The sequence below is a fragment of the Canis aureus genome, chromosome 27 (assembly GCF_053574225.1).
Source record: "Canis aureus isolate CA01 chromosome 27, VMU_Caureus_v.1.0, whole genome shotgun sequence".
Lineage (NCBI taxonomy): Eukaryota > Metazoa > Chordata > Mammalia > Carnivora > Canidae > Canis > Canis aureus.
The window spans coordinates 43,671,248-43,688,584 of record NC_135637.1 but is presented as its reverse complement, the minus strand read 5'-3'; the positions used below and the strand labels follow the sequence as shown (position 1 = coordinate 43,688,584).

At 41.2% G+C, this 17,337-nt stretch overlaps 1 pseudogene; it reads left to right on the top strand.

Moving 5' to 3' along the window:
• Window positions 1-4,516: 4,516 nt before the first annotated feature.
• On the top strand, window positions 4,517-11,905 carry LOC144299452 (nucleophosmin-like; annotated as a pseudogene).
• The last annotated feature ends 5,432 nt before the right edge of the window (window positions 11,906-17,337 follow it).

Here is a 17,337-nt window from a genome sequence, read left to right as displayed (position 1 = left end):
TGCTTCTCCCTCTGCCTGTGTCTCTGCCTCTCTCTCTCTCTCATGAATAAATAAATACAATCTTTAAAAGCAAAATTAAAAAAAAAAGATTTCTGATGGAAACAAGAGACCAAGGACACACAGGACACATGGTGGCCTTCCTAGATTTTGTCTCTTGTCTACATTAAGTACTAGAGTCAAAAATATTAAAATTAAAGACTCCCGGGACAGCTCAGTGTTTTAGATGCAGAAAGGTTGGTCAAGAACAAAAGGCCAGGTGGCAGGTGGTTCCAGTTAACATGTCAAACCTAAAAGGGAACAGAAGGTCTTCAGCAGCCATTGGAAGGGTCACCACAGGCCCCGTTCCCACACAGCACTGACGGGGCTCTGTTTCACCCCCAACCCCACCAGGTTGCTTTGAAACTCCTCTGACTCAGGGCAACATTTCTCCTCCTCCAAACATGCGGTCAGGAGCTCTCACTGACTTGCCAATAAGCCTCTAAGTGTTCTGAGAGGTAACCCCCAGCACATCTGTCCTAGGTGCTGGAGGCTTTATTATTATTACTATCATATAATCATTTAGAGAGAGAAAGAGAGCAGGAAGGGCAGAGGGAGAGGGAAGGGGAGAGAGAGAGAGAGTCCCAAGCAGGCTCCATGCCCAGCACGGAGCCCAACATGGGCTCAAACCCAAGACCCTGAGATCATGAAGCTGAAACCAAGACCCTGAGCTGAAACCAAGAGTCGGGGGCTCACCCACTGAGCCACCAGGCACCCTGAAGCTTGGGGCTTCCAGCCCAGATGATTTTTTCTCGGGAAGCTCACTAGTGCACTCTGATATAGAGCTTGATCCTCAAGCAAGTTGATGTCAACGGTTTAGAGAGGAAATTGTAATTTTCCTTTAAGGAAAGGAGTATCAGTGGTCCCTGCAAGTGATTTCTTCCTTTATAAGGGAAAAGGAAAAATAAGATTTTGGGATTTGATTTCTAACAAAATTCTACATCTCGTCACCCCAGGTAAGCAAATAAAATGACCCCCTACGTTTTCTATCACCGTATTTATTTTGTTTCATAGATATCTGTGTTAGTCAACAACTGCACAGCAATGATTCTCATTATCATGTACACTCAAATATAAATATAAAATAAATATAAATACAGAGGGCTCTGCTAGATTAACTTTAAAACATTATTTATGTATATGCCAAAACCACTCTGGTCCTCATTATATTTGGTGTAAATTAACTCTTCATGAGACTGAGGTATGATATTACTGCCATCCATGTGATAAGCTCATGATTTTTGAAATTCCACAGGAAATACTTAAGTATTAAATTAGAGATAAGGGGCACCTGGGTGGCTTCGTTGGTGAAATGTCTGCCTTCCGCTCAGGTCGTGATCCCGGGTCCCAGGATGGAGCCCCATGTCAGGCTCCCTGCTCAACAAGGAGTCTGCTTCTCCCTCTGCCCCTCCCTCTGCTTGTGACCTCTCTCTCTCTCTCTCTCTCTCTCTCTCCTTCTCCTCCTCACTCTCTCAAATAAATAAATAAACTCTTTTAAAAAAATTAGAAATCAAATACTAACTCAGTGTTTTTCTAAGTATAATCTATCAAAATCACCTGGGATGGTTGTTGAAAATGCATAGCACTAGGCCATACTTCTGTCTTCTGATACGTAACATGCACTACTACAGAATTTCATTTAAATGTGTTGCAAAGCTGTTTGCTAATTACTTAGCAAGTGAATTCGTAAAGATAATTAAAATATGATATGAATAAATTATGAGTACTATCTGATTAGGATTCTTAGGGACTTGTTCATAAGAAATCTGGTTGCAATAATATGCTGTGAGACCTTCGTATCTATGTATTTGCAACCTCTACACTTTTGATTTTGTGCTTTGTTTTCGTCGCATTATTGAAGCTGATGTGATTATTATTTCAATTGTTGTTTATCTCTTTTACACAAATAAGTTTTTTTTGTTTTGTTTTTGCTTTTGTTTTTGTTTTTAAGATTTTATTTATTTATTCATGAGATACACGGAGAGAGAGAGGCAGAGACACAGGCAGAGGGAGCAGCAGGCTCCCTGCGGGGAGACCGATGTAGGACTCGATCCCAGGACCCAGGGATCACGCCCTGAGCTGAAGGCAGATGCTCAACCACTAAGCCATCCAGGCGTCCCTACACAAATAATTGTTGTTTACTTAATATGCTTAACCTCCTGGGTTCTTGCTTCACAGTGTGTAGAGATGTATATTTTCAGCAACATAATTTTTAAGCTGCAAATTGTATTAACTAGATCTTTGCTCTGATAGGATATATACAAATACTTCTTAAATTATTGAACAGCGAAACATCATTAATGATGTGCTACTTATGAATTTGTGGTGTCTTTAAAAAGCCATAGTATGATATCAAAGCAATAATATTAAAATGATTATTTTTTAATTTATAGAGGGTATTTTAGTAATATAAATAATGTGTTAAGGTTATATCCATTACTAAGGGAATGGTGAGTAATTTCTTTATTAAATGTTACTCTTGTCAATGCAAAATGAACAAACTGTTTTTAAAAAATTTAAAGAGATGAGAAAAGAGTTCTACTGGAGCCCACGTCAAGACAGATGCCCAGGATACACAGTCTTCTCCACCAAGGCAAATGCTCTAGGGAAGGAGCATTTGGGGCAGAGCTGCATGAATTTTTTTACATAAAGAGTTGCATATCGTCCTAAGGAAGGACATTCCAGAAAATTACAGACTTATGTTTTTAATACATGCCAGACTGTATGACTTTAGTCTTACATGAACCAGCGAGGGTTTTTTTTTTTTTTTTTTCTTATCTTTATGTTTGGAATGCACCTTTTGGGGTTTTTTTGTGGTTGTTTTTTGTTTGTTTGTTTTGTTTTAAACCAGTGGCCATATGATATGTGCTCGGGGCAGAAATGGAGCCCACGATTTTACAGTTTTGTAGAGTCATTCAGACCTTGGTAAATATTACACCATAGGCTCCCTGGCGCCCAGGAGCGGAGCCCACTATCATTGAAAGGTGAAAATTTCCTATGTCACCACTAGTTACTTGTATTGGGGTGAACTCATTTTACCATGGAGTGTTGAGAGTGTTTACATAGCAATGTTCTGGAAGAAAACAGACCCTCAGTTAGGTTTTGTGAGGCCTATTTGGGGAACCACAGGACATAGTGGAAGCAGGGACAAGGACATGAGCCATGGGCTGGGGTGGCCTCAGAGCCCAGAGAAGACCCAGCCTCCTTCCAGAGCAGCAGCTTGGGTGGGAGAGCAAACCAGTGAGGAGGGAATCAGGAGAATGAACACCCCACCCTCCCTCTCAGTCTGGTGTCCATCTCCTCCCACTAATGCAAGGCCGAGAGGGCAGGGGCCCCCAGGCCACACAGGGTTACAAAGTGAGGTGGACCTACAAGGACAAATGGAAATAGTCACCATCCATGGGTATGAAACATTTGGGGGGAAGCATCTCTTAATAATTGGATGTTCACATAAAAAAATAAAATACAATGCCATTAATGTAATATATGTTATGGGACATACCTCACAGGATTGACTTCACTGTGGCATTTAGACACCCCTCTCTCTGGAAGCTGGGTACTGGTCCCCGGCCATCTTGGATGACTTCTAACTAAAGGACTCTACTAAAGAAAGCTTGCCAGTAATTTTAAGGAGCTTCTCTCATTTTTCAAGGTCACTTTATGCTGGTTTTATGTCTTGAAGGAATTAGCAATTCTATATACTTAAGAGCTAAATGGAAATTTACCAGTGCACATAGTTGTCCCTTTTGCAAACTACAGATGAAAGAATGACATTTTAAAAAATCGCATCTGTGCAACTTTCGGAAGTAGTCGTTCATGATACTAATGAAGCATGACTGTGATATAACTGAAAAACCACAAAATAATGACTGTGTTTGCATACTCTGCCAAGTTATTTCACAGGAACAAAAATTAAAAAGTAGTGAATTCTCCCATAGTTTTGATGCAATAGTTCATAGGTTACTTTAATTGTAACCTTTATTTTGTGATCTTTATTTGAGCAAGATAAGTGGTCCTAATCAGTGACAGCTTAACTTAAGTTGGTACGTAAGAACTAATTAATAAATAGTTTTAGAAGAGAAAGGGAATGAAAAAATAGGCACTTCAAATTTTATGTAAAGTTGACTTAAAAATGTGTGCAATTAATGGGAGTCTCAGCATTAGCCAGTGGAGACAGATAAATTACCCTAGATCATAAGGGTCTATAGGCCATCATAGTCAAGTGAATACGGGACAAGGAATTAAAAAAAAAACTCAAAATTTATTTCTTTGTATAATCCAGGGATCTGGTCAAATAATATAGACACGTGACCTTTTTTTTTCCCTCCCTAAAATGATGGAGTTTACACAACTATCCCTTCCAGTTTAAATTATTTCATTTACCCCCTAGCCTGGTTCCTTCCCGCATGGCTGTTCGCTGGGATGGTAGCTGTTTATCTTTGTCCACCTTCTCTCCCGCCTACATGCACACCACCACCCCATGGAAGGTTCGATGGACGTGGACATGAGGCCCAGAACTATCTTTGCAGATGAACTAAAGGGTGACAAAGATGAGCACTCTAAGGTGGATAATGATGAAACAAATACCAATTATCTTTAAGAACGGTCAGTTTAGGGGCTAGTGCAAAGGATGGATAATCGCACATCGTGGAAGCAGAGGCAATGGACCAAGGCAATCCAATTAATGTTGCTCTGGCAACTTTGAAGACCAATGGTCTCCCTTGAGGGCCTGGAAATAAACCACCTGTGGTCCCATGGAGGAAATGTGGTTCAGAACCTGTGACACAGGTGGACGGCAGGAGATGCAGAGTCAGAGGACCATGTGAGCTCCTTAACGTATCTGGAACATGCGCTGCCCCGACAAGTGGTAACAGGTTTCCACAGGAAAAAAAGTAAAACTTACTGCTGATGAAGATGAAGAAGATGATGATGATGGTGGTGGTGGTGGTGATGATGATGATGGTGAGGAGGAGGAGGCTGAAGACAAGCCTCCAGGAAAAAAAAAATCTATACGAGATACTCCAGCCAAAAAGGCACAAAAATAAAACCAGAATGGAAAAGATTCAAAACCATCAACACATCAACACCAAGGACAAAAAGGCCAGGAATCCTTCCAAAAAAAAAAAAAAAATAGGAAAAGATGCCCAAAACACCAAAAGGACCTGGTTCTGCAGGAGACATTAAAGCAAAAATGCAAGCAAGTATAGAAAAAGGTGCCATTGGTGGCACCTGGGTGGCTCAGGGGTTGTGCGTCTCCTTCAGCTCAGGTCATGATCCCGGGGTCCTAGGACCAAGTCTCTCATCAGGCTCCCTCTAGGGAGTCTGCTTCTCCCTCTGCCTGTGTTTCTGCCTCTCTCTCTGTGTCTCTCATGAATAGATAAATAAGACCTTTTAAAAAATAAATAATACTAAATGAGGGAGAGAGATTTTTATTGGGATGAAGCCGGGTTCTCAGTGATTCAGAAACCTTGCTCTGGTGACTCTCGGAGCCAGAGAGACGTGCAGTATCTTAGCACCTTAATTTCCTCTGTATGTCTATCACACTTATATTATCTTCCCAAGGGCTTTCTCCTGATGGGAGATTGGGGGAACTTCAGCAACATCGGATGATGAAGATTCAATTTTCAGCTTTCCATCAGACATTTCAGTGTTTGTTCTACAGTATAAATTTTGAAGGGGGGAGGAGATGGGGTGTAATAAACACTTATCTTGATTTGCCTTGATGGGATGTACTAGTGTCCTAAGTGATTTATGTTCTCATCCTAGTCCCCTCCAGGAAGGGAAGCAGCTTTTGAAGAGAATCACATATTCTTTTTAATCTCTAACTCAAATCTATAAGGTTTATTTTTTTCAATTTGGACTCAAGAAACAGAAGTTTGAGATAGGAAGTATTGAATGGTTATATTGGTTCGTCTGTTCATTTTATACACACACACACACACTCACACACACACACACACATTATCAGTGTTTTATCCAACTGAAAATCAAATATCTTCAGTCTTATCACTCTACCAGCATCTGCTCTATGGTCAACATGCCTTAAAACTAATGCCCACCAGATGCAGGCACACTTTGGTCGCAGATGACAAGTGTGAGGCTACATCTGTGAACAGGCATGGTTCAGGGGGACACTCGAGCTAATCCTGCATATCCTTAGCGTCCAGGTAAGTCTGAGCACATGCGGAGGAGGCCCACAGGCTCTACAAGAAGTTTATGAGAAGCAATTTATCTACAGAGAAGAAAAAACACATGGAAATGATAATGATTCCATGTAACAGAAAAGAGCGACAACTTCTGGATGATACGGGTAGCCCTCGTACTAAGGACCAGGTACCCAGAATCTCCAAGGAGAGGCTATGGTGAGACCACCCCACAGCCCTGCCACCGAGGTCCTGGTGCTGAGCAAGGCCTGTGCCCCTCTTGAGAGGGAAGGTCCTGCTACTGTTATTCCCAGATACCCATTCACTGGGTTCCATGATGTATCCAGAGCTTCAGCAGGTCTCTAGTGGAGTGTGTTTGCAGTCCAGATCCCTGTGTCCATTGGTTAAATACTCTGGAAGCCTGAGGTAGAGAATCTCTAGATGAATGCTGTTGCGTGAGTGTGAGAGCGAAGGTCTTCACTTCTCAAGTCGGCCAACTTGACTCTTCCTCAAGTCCAGTGTTCTAATCTTTCTTTATCCACGACCAACCAGCTGAGCTAGCCATCATTCCCATGAATCAGACTATATTCCTACCCTGGATATTCTTTCTACACAAGGTGGGTGAACAGTGTCCATTGGGATGATGCTTCCCCCCTGCGATTCTTCAGGATACTCTTGAGTTGGGCTTTGGTGGAGCCCTCCTCCAGCGTTAACTAGCATGCTGTCCTGAGCAATGCAGCTAGTAGGCAGCTTTGCCGATTTCCTCCTCCGTTAGTGAGTCAGAAAACAACCCCAAAGTGGACTTAAATTTGAGCCAAGGAGGAAACTACCATGTGGCATTCTTGGTGACAGGAGGTTGCCTACGCATGGAGCTTGTTTGTGTCCTCTCCTTCTGTGCGTGTCTGGTCTGGAATGTACTATCTCTACCTCAGGATAGGTGTCAGCTGGGCCACCCCTACCTTTGACTTGTTGGCATTCACAGAACCTGGACTATGAAAGAGCCGTTCTGATCACATGGTCACTTGATGTGTCCAGTTTGACTCTCCATCACTACCAGGTCCGTAGCTCTTGAGAGCTATTTTTGTACAGAGTACGGCAATGTGCTACGATGTCCAAAACTGAGTCCATTACCCTGACTTCTTTGAGAGCTTCATCCTGGGGATGCCCGGGTATTTTCCAACTGCAGGGAGACCCCTGATGTCCGTTGAGTTGTGTTGTTCCAATGACAGGGCTGCCCGAATGACCACCTGGACCTCAGAGCCCTTCCATATTCTGAGCCCCACTCAAAACGGATGGTCTCTTATGTCTGTCAAGGTCAGCTCAGGCTGCTGTGCCAAAATCTCATAGACTGGGTCTTTGTCAAATAGCAGATGTTTATTTCTCTGTTCTGGAGGTGGCCAAAAAATACTTTGGGGGTAATTTATTAGCTTGAATTTTTCTGCTTATTAGTATTGTTTGCATTGTCAGTTGTTTGCAAAGGTTTTTGTTATCATGATCAAATTAACATAATAAATGTACAATGCATAAAACTGAGCTTCATCTTTGTTTGGGGTTCATTGTCTGTGGCTCAATTTCCTTGACAAATTAAACAAATGTTATCATTTTATTTCATATAATTTGTTGTAAGGAAGCAGAATTAAGTCAATTACATCAATGCCAGGACAATATATTGTTTTAAATTATTTATTTGCACACAAAATCAAAACTGATATAAGTAAATTTGCAGTAGTAATAGCACACAATTTATCATTCCCTCCAAAAGCCATATCTCAGCATCTTCTGGACATCTGTGAAATATAATCTATTCTGAAAGACTATACTTTTTTCATTTTTCCCCAGATTGTTGGCGCTGAGACATTTCAGAACACTAATTGGGCTTACTTTGGTAAATCATATATTAAAGGTGATCTCTCTCTAATAAGCACATGGATAGTATTATGCAGAATTTTATTTCATTTCATTTAAATACTTCAATTTATGTGGTTGACATAATCCTAAAGCTCCACATTTATAGCTATGACAAAACCACTCTTCATTCAAGGATTTTTTTTTTCAGCAGAATGGATTGTATTTAAATGTAAATTTAATTTTATGAAGCTTAAAAAATATGTTTTTTTGACATGGAGAAATTTGAAAAAAGATAATGAAGTGGCCTGTTGTAACACAGAACAAGAATTATCCCTCAAATCTTAATCAGTTAATATAGTTCCATAAAAAAAGAATAGTCATATTAAAGTTAGAAATAATTTAAATGTGATAAAGAAAAATATATCGTCATTATATTTATGTGAAAAGAAAGAATTAGCTGACTCTAAATTATTAAAGTAAATCAACTGCTGGATTCCTCTGAAGCTCTTTGCAGTAATATTATCACTTTTTGCAGAGACCTTTTCTAAGCCTATTCTTCTTAGGTTTTTTAATTATTAAAGATTTTCACGTACTGCTGCTAGAAACTGGGTATGTCACGTTTTCTAAGGGGCAGGTGCTACCTCCCTGTATGTACATAGATGAGAAACAATAGGAATATCACTTAGCACTTGGAGATAGCAAAGGAACCATTAAAACAAAACACACAATAGTTCCCATCTTGATTAAGGATAAATTCAGCTGAACTGATATTCTAAATTTTTTTAAAGCCTGCTCACTTTTGTAGTTGTGATGGATGACATAACTTTCAAAGGGCATGTTTTACATTTGTAGCTCATGTGACTTCTTAATATTTGATTCATTTACTTGTTAAGTGAAATAAAATGCATTTATGTTACGTTCGTGCTCCAAGGAAAACACAGAAGGATCCTACTGAAACCGTTCTGTGATTGGCCCCTGCAGTCTCATCAAAGGTTCTTAGATTAATGCAACTAATGTCAGCATTATTAATGCCAATGGCAAGCTCCAGGCTTTCAATTTATGGAGATTTCCCAAGTTTGTGACTCTGTCTATGAAACCAATGGAAATAGTGTTGCTCAGCCACAACTTTTTTCTATTGTCACTATGACGGTATAGAACCCACCACCAAGTAGGAGCGAGAACTGTGGCACACCTCTACTGCATTACTGGTCCCACTTGGAATATTGGTCAAAATGACAGACAGTAGAGAAAAATGTAATTTGAAATATATGATATGTGTAGCCTAAGGATTCGACAAGTGAGTTATGCTGCCATAAAAATCAGAACAATGAACTAAATATATATAGTTTTTGTTTAAATGCAAACCACTAAAAGCCAGTGTCACATTTTCCTTCCTGTGGCAAGAAAACTTAGCTGTACTATATTTTAGAATTTAAAACGCATACCTTCAAAACATTGATATTGACCAAGACATCAAGTTACTAAAAAAAATTGTGTCAAACATAATTCACAGAAAGTGTCTGAATGCACTGCATAAAAAATGACTCAAACTCATGTAAATTTACTTGATGACAGTTCCGCTCTACTTTTGGGAGCATTTCATATGGCTGAGATGTTAATGTACGCTCCTCCATTTATTAGGAAAAGAAAAACTGGAGTCAACAGCTGGTGCCCCATGAGCTCCATTTTCAAATGGTGTGGGATTTAATCACCATTCAAAAACTGAATATATCCCCCTCTACTGAGCTTACTCTTTTAGGTGTGAAAATCCCTGTGTTTAAAAAAAAAAAAAAATTCTGTGTTCTATTTGTTTTTGCTCAGGACTCTGGGAAACCCACAGACTAACACATTGACCCTATTCTTGGGGTTTTCATTGAAGCACGCATCTTGAACTGATCATATCTTCTTATTTCTTTTTTTTTTTTTAATGATTCATACTTGGGTTATTTTATTTTATTTTTTTTAATTTTTATTTATTTATGATAGTCACACAAGGAGAGAGAGAGAGAGGCAGAGACACAGGCAGAGAGAGAAGCAGGCTCCATGCACCGGGAGCCTGATGTGGGATTCAATCCTGGGTCTCCAGGATCACGCCCTGGGCCAAAGGCAGGTGCCAAACCGCTGCACCACCCAGGGATCCCTATCTTCTTATTTCATCTTCCAGCTTAGCACTGTGGTGAATGTTGGGGTGCCATTCTAAAGTCCTTCTGGGGCACACTGTTATAACATCAACAGTGTACCCCCCAAAAAAGCGTCTTTAAAGGTACGTGTCTTGCTCTTGTCGGGTTCAGATTTCTACATCAATATGGCAGATTGAGTTGACACTTCCATTGAATCCCACTGGTGATAGGAAGGGACTTTTCAAAAGACATATTATCTCAGGAAAAAAAAAAAGAGAACAGAAGGGACAAGAAGCATTTTTAAGAGTGAGAAACAGATAACTGGTGGCAATTAACCCAGAAGCTGGGAAGCCTATGTCAGCAGTGGATCACGCTGAACAAATTACCCGACCACATCCCCCAAAGGCTCAGAGATTGGCCGCGTCTAGGACACATTGAGGTGCGAACTTGGGGCTAAAGCTGAATGCTTACTCTAGGTTCTTTTTTAAAAAAAAATGCTAAGACCCCCTATAGCTTCTTTACTTTGAGAATCCAGATGGCTACTCCTCTCTCGTGTGACAGAACATTGGAGGTGTTTTCCGGAAAACATTAAGCAGAATGGGGAACAGAAGGCACAGAAGAAGCAGTGTAATTAAAACAGGTCCCTGGATTGAGATTTACTTGGTGGATACTGAGTCCCCACCCTTTCCTCCTGCTTGGTTCCTGGGATGATGGTGGCCCAATGGTAGCAACCAGGAAGAGAATGCTCTGGTGTGGATTGGGGTGCAGCTGGAACATCACCATCCAAAAGGAAAAACACTTACATGTGCTAAGATGAGATTCCCTCCATGAACGAACAATCCCAGTGCATCCCAGTCCACAAGCCCACCCACGGATCAGTCTCTAACTTACATAAGAGCGGGCAGATAGAGATCACCCTATACTCGATTAAATCACAAAATCAAAATCAGAGACTAAACAGACGAACAGACTAAAAGCCCACTTGGAGGAAAGAGAAGAAACTAAAAATATATGTCAGTAATATCAGCAGAGGAGAAAAGAGTCTGTTAAGGAGGAGCAGGCTGCTACATAAAATGAACATCAAAGAACATAGTCTCGAAATAAAGATGGGGGACAGACAAATAAAAATCAAATGTGAAATCTCAATAAATGGATTGGTGGGCGAATTGAACAGCGGTCGGATAAAGAACAGAGACGTGGGGTATGTATGACTGAAAATGTGAATTTAAGAAATCAAGAGAAGAGCTTCAGGTCAGGGATGCTCCAGGCCCCACAGAGGTGAGGCTGGCCACCCACCAGCATGCCATCCAGACATCAGGAGGACCCGTGTCCTACTAGTGAAGGGACCAGATATCCCCGAACTGAAGGAGACGGTGCTTCTGGCAGACGACTGCAGCACGGGGGCCATCTCACATGGGATCAGTGGCTACTCTTGCCCCCTGACCAGCCCTAGAGGAGGCCGACCACAGCCATCCAATGGGGCCTCCAGAGTCCACCCAGTCTGGGTACCACCGTCCACAGCAGCTTTGCCAGGAGCAGACCACTTACCCTTGTGGTCCCAGGGTGCTTGTCAGAGTACTGCCTTTCACCCTCAACTGTGCCCAGTTTGGGGCACAAACTCAGATCATCACCCTAGTCATGGTGGGGCCCATCCATCTCCGCTGCCTGTTAGCTCAGCAGCCTGAGAGCCAGACAATGAAGTTCCCCAGCGACTCCTCTGGGTCAAGTCATGGAGGCAGAGCTGTTGAAGGATCCTGATCACGCGTCCACCCGAGGACGGCCAGCAGGCCCTGTGCAGGGCCTCTTCTCTACGCCACGACCAGGAGGATGGGGTTGTCCCAACCCAGCCTGTACCCGCCACCTGCAGTCACCCCTCTTGTGACATTTTCCAGCTAACCTCCCCTGAGGACCACCAAGGAGCCCAGTTCTCCGTGAGGCTTTGAGGGACAGAGGTTTTAGCCACATCGATTCCTTTCTTCTGAAAATCTTTTAGGAAGCAATCTCCGAAAGGGCATCCCTAAATTGCTGAATAGAGAATTACCATAAATGAGTTCTCCACTTCTGCATTGGCTTCGTTTGTTGGAAAGAAATCGTTTTACTAATGAGCCAAAACCAGCCATTAAATTATGTGAATTCACCTTCTCTGGATGCCTGCAGGTCCGGTAGAGAAGAAGCTTATTCTCTGGCCTAGAGCGGCCTGACAGTATTTCTGTCCTAAAATGACTCAATCCTGGGACCTCAGGAGCCAATAAATGCCACAGACGGCAGTGATGGTTTCCTATCAATCAGGGACAATTTGTTTCCCCTCCTAGGAAATCCCTGGCTCTGTCATCCCTTAACAACAAGGGGATTTATCCTTCCCTCCAGAACCCGAAGCTCTGATCCACGCCCGACCCCAGGGCAGAGTGTTGACGCAGGGACGCTCCTTTGGTGGGACTCATGCATCCAGCAACTGACCTCTGGGTGGGGGGAGTGTGACCCCGACGGGGAGCCAGTGTACACACGGCCCACCACACAGGGTCCTCGCTGGCGTCTGGCCCCGGGTCCGAAGTTGGACAGGTGGCTCTGACACACCTCATGAGTGGGGACCCCTCGTGGGCTCTCACCTGAGGTACTGAGCAAGTGCTCGGTGCTCATCTCTACGGAGATCACATCCTATTTTGGTTTTTCAGAACATAAATAGGGCTAAAGAGTAAAGCAATAAAATAAAAGATACTGGCTCCTATTTTCTGTTTATCATCCAAGCACCAAATGAATTTTCAAAATAAATGTTTTACCAGAACTTAAAAAAAATAATAAAAATAATAAAAAAACATGGGGCAAAGCTGAGTTGCCCAGATTACGCCACCTGCGGCTCCTTTAGATCAGTTGCCAGTCAACCAGCCCCTCAGAAGCCATAACGGCTGCAAATGGGTGAATGAGCCAGCAAGCCACCCAGGCTGACAGCTAAACCCCATGAATTCATGAACCCAATGAAGACGTGTTTTTTTATGCCACCAGCGTTTTGAGTTGTTACGTCACATTCTCAAGGCAGCAGATACCTGGTACAATTGCAGGTACTTGAATGTTGTAATGATCACCACGGGCAGCTGATCTAAACTGAGGACAGATGGGACACCTGAGTGGCTCAGCGGTTAAGCGCCTGCCTTGGGCCCAGGGCATAATCTTGGAGTCCCAGGATCGAGTCCCATGTCGGGCTCCCTGCATGGGGCCTGCTTGTCCCTCTGCTGTGTCTCTGCCTCTCTCTCTGTCTCTCATGAATAAATTAAATAAATAAATAAATAAATAAATAAATAAATAAATAAATAAACTGAGGACAGAGAAGTAGTGATGGGAGTGAAGGTGCGAGCATCTCGGGACACGAGCCTACAGGTGAAACGTGCTCACAGGCATGGCATTGGTCATGCTGGGTGAGCAGAAGTAGCTCAAGGTACTTACCAATTATTTGTGAGTTTAAATTATACTTGTAAAACATATTACATATATTTTATATTTTATACTGTAACATATATTTAGGTTAATATTATACATCACACATAAGGATATAATATACTGGGCTGTATAGTACTGTACCTTGACTACTTAATATTTATAATTGTTGGTTGAAGGAGGCAATGCTTTTCCATTTGTAGGGATAGAGCTGAGACTTGGAGAAGTCAGTGGCAGGGCTGATGTCAAATTAGCAGGAAGAACCAAAACCCACAAGCATATCTGATTCCAAAGTCTCTATCTCTTTGTCACTGCATTACGTTGACTCCTATTTGAAATATTTCATTCCCTCAAATTATCCACACGCATTTTTGGTCTGGGCATTTCTGAGGGGAAAACGTTTTGCTTGGGTTTTGTCCATTTGTTTTCCTTATTTCAAGAGGGACATACTCCAAAGATCTGGCCCTGCTGGGAAACAGATGTCCTCATGTACCGATAGAGTCCAACCAGAGCCGCCCAGGGCATCCCTACATTGAGGTTCTTCTGGGTCATCCGTCAGGGCTAATGTTAAGTGGAAAACTCAGGTGAAAGTGGGAAAGAGAGAGAGAGAGAGAGATCGATAGAGCGAAGGGGAGTGAGGCTGGGGAGTTAGGAACTACATGCAATTTCCAGGAGACAAAACTCCAGGAAAGATGTTGGACATCACAGGCAGCTGGGCTCTGTGCAACTGCTGCAACTTTACTGACACCCCACTATTTTCACAGAACTTGCACATTTGGAAAAGGAATAGTCATGTTTTAAACCAAGGAGGACAGACCTGCCATATATACAGCTTGGATATTACTTGAATATTGGCAAATCTGTAAGGATTCCCAAAGAACATGTTCTTTTCTTGCTTTTATTGCTACCAGTCTGGCAATTGTTCAGTTGAACTGCTTGTGTTTTCAGTTTCGTTGCAAAGCCCAGAGTCCCCAGAGCCACTTTTTTTTTAAGATTTTATTTATTCACAAGAGACACAGAGAGAGACAGAGACACAGGCAGAGGGAGAAGCAGGCTCCATGCAGGGAGCCTGATGCGGAACTCGATCCCAGGACCCCAGGATCATGACCTGAGCCAAAGGCAGACGCTCAACCCCTGAGCCCTCCTGGGACCCCCAGGGCCACTTTAAAGTGTAATCACAGGTGAACATTTTTTATGTTGGATTTATTTTTGTTCCTTGTGACGGAATTGATATATCGTGGCTTATCTCTAATATGATATATATGATATAAATATAATTGCTAATGGAAGTTTGAAAAAAATATAAAAGGGTCTTCTTGTTTACTTACATCAAGCTCTCACTCAGACTAATGCTGGGAAATGTTCATTGGGGAAAACCCTTTCCTCATGTTAGGAGGGATGCCCATGAAATATATAGTTCTTAAATATAAAAATAGATGTTCAGCAACAAGATAAAAATATGTTACAGCAAAAGCAATTTAATATGACGTCAGTATGTTTGTGTCACTTAACCCTTTTATAAATTTTATAGACTCTTGTAAAAAGTTTACAAAGCAAATTACAACATGAAAAAATCGCGTTGTGGTCTGACACTGCATTTCTATTAAAAACGCAGAACGTTTTGAAACTATACTTTAATGTCTTAAATTAATATAATACATTTATGAAACTCAATCCCATCTTAAGAAAGTTTTCTACCATGTGGTTCATGTTAGTAATACTCCTTTCTAAATAGTGATCACATCACTGCTCTTGCAAAAGCAAATGCAACCTCAATATTATGCAGATGTAATCACTGTATCTACTGAAAAACAGCTAATGGTTTTGCATCAACAATGTGCACGTATGTGCTGAAATACAATTATAATACTAAGGGGAATTGTATGGTATGATTCTCCCCTTAGACTTCTAGTGCAGTTATTTTTTTTGTTTTTGTTTTTGTTTTAATTTAAGTCAACACTTGTTGCATTTCCTGCTGTTCTATTGGCAAAATTGCCGTGGGTTTATTGTATGACACCAAATAAAATGCAACATTTAGAGAGCTCATCGTTTTCTCAATGAATTTGATAGATATTGACCCATCAGTCATTAAATTCTAGTTTATAAACTTGGCTCATATGGATTAAGAAAGATAATTTCTGCCCTCAAAGAGCTGAGATAAAATTAAAATGAATAAAGGGAAGTGTTGATAGAATGATACTTCCGTGTGATGCTACAACGGAGGAGAGAATGGATGGAGGGGGTGGTGGAGCAAGAAGGCTTGAGGTGGCAGGAGGGTCACAAGATGGGGAACAGACTAGGAGACAGGTGCACGGGGCGTCTTCTGCAGCCAGAAAGCATATCTTACCTACTCCAGACTTAGTTTGCTGTTCCTACAGACAATGGATGGAAAGGAATCTCCTCTTTCCAAAGTAAACACCAATGGTTTCCATGTAGTTAAGGAGGAAGTTGCAATAGTGTGCCGGTGTGGACACCTGCTCCCAACGCTGAAAAAGGGAGCGGGCCGTGCCGTCTTACTACCTGCACAGTCGCCCATGGAGCTCCATGGGCAATGGACACACGTTCAACATGTGTGGTGAAGACTCCACTGAGGACTCCGGTCCTACTTGGTATTGAGCTGACCAAGTAGTTTCCAATATATAGAAAACTGTAGAAATCTTACACTTTTTGGATTTTTTCTAAAAATCAGGTTTTCTTCCCAGTAATTATTGATCAAGAGAGTTTTCATCGCATGGAAACCCTGACAAGTCCTGTGTTGTTTCACAGATGCTTCCACTGCTGGCCTGTCTGGAAAACATTTAGGAAGTTTCTTCAATTTCTTTGAGGGACACTGTGGCTTCGTCCTGACAACTTGGAAGACTGTCATCTATGTAATATTAACACTTTTTAATTTTGAATCTGTTGGTTTGTAATAGCTGGTTTTAAGGAGCAGGCCCTCCATTTGATGGTGTTTTTTGAGACCAACCAGATGTTGTTCATGGGGACAAACTTGCAATGAACAGTGAATAATTCCTAGAGATCTAAGGCACAGTGCGGAGAACACAGACAACAATATTGTATTACAATCATTAAACTTGCTAAGAGACTATATCTTAATTATTCCAACCACTAAAAGCAAATTATAATTATGTGATGATAGAGGTGCTAATTAGTGCTGCAATGGCAGTCATATTACAATATAGAAACGTACCCATCAACATGTACGCTTTAAGTACACACAATGTTGAATATCAAATATATTTCAATTAGCAAAATATATGCCAACCAAATTCCTAAGGATGAGAGCTCTTGGTGAAATTTATAATTCGGATAAATATTAAAATAGAGTATTACAACTCGAATAGACTCATACAGTTTTATTGCAAAAAAAATGACTAACTTTTAATCTACATATTAACGCTACAGATAAGGGAACAGATTCAGAGAAATCTATTTTTGGACAATAAATGCCATGTGTTACAGAGTACCTTGCTGCTTCTATTTTTGGTTCAAATTGGTTGAAGAATGTATTTGAAAATATTAGCCTTTGAGAAGTAACAGAAGGATGGAATTCAACTTGACAAATATTATTGCTTAATGGAATGGAAAATAATTAAAGTAAAAAAAATTACTGTAATTTTTCATTTTCAGTGTTAATTTTATCCTAGATAACAAAATAAAACTGACTTATTCAGTTTTCTTTTTTTATGAAGACTGTGTTCCCCAATCTGAATATTGTTAAACAGTTTTGTTTTTCTTTAAGGTAAAATGTACAGGCCTCA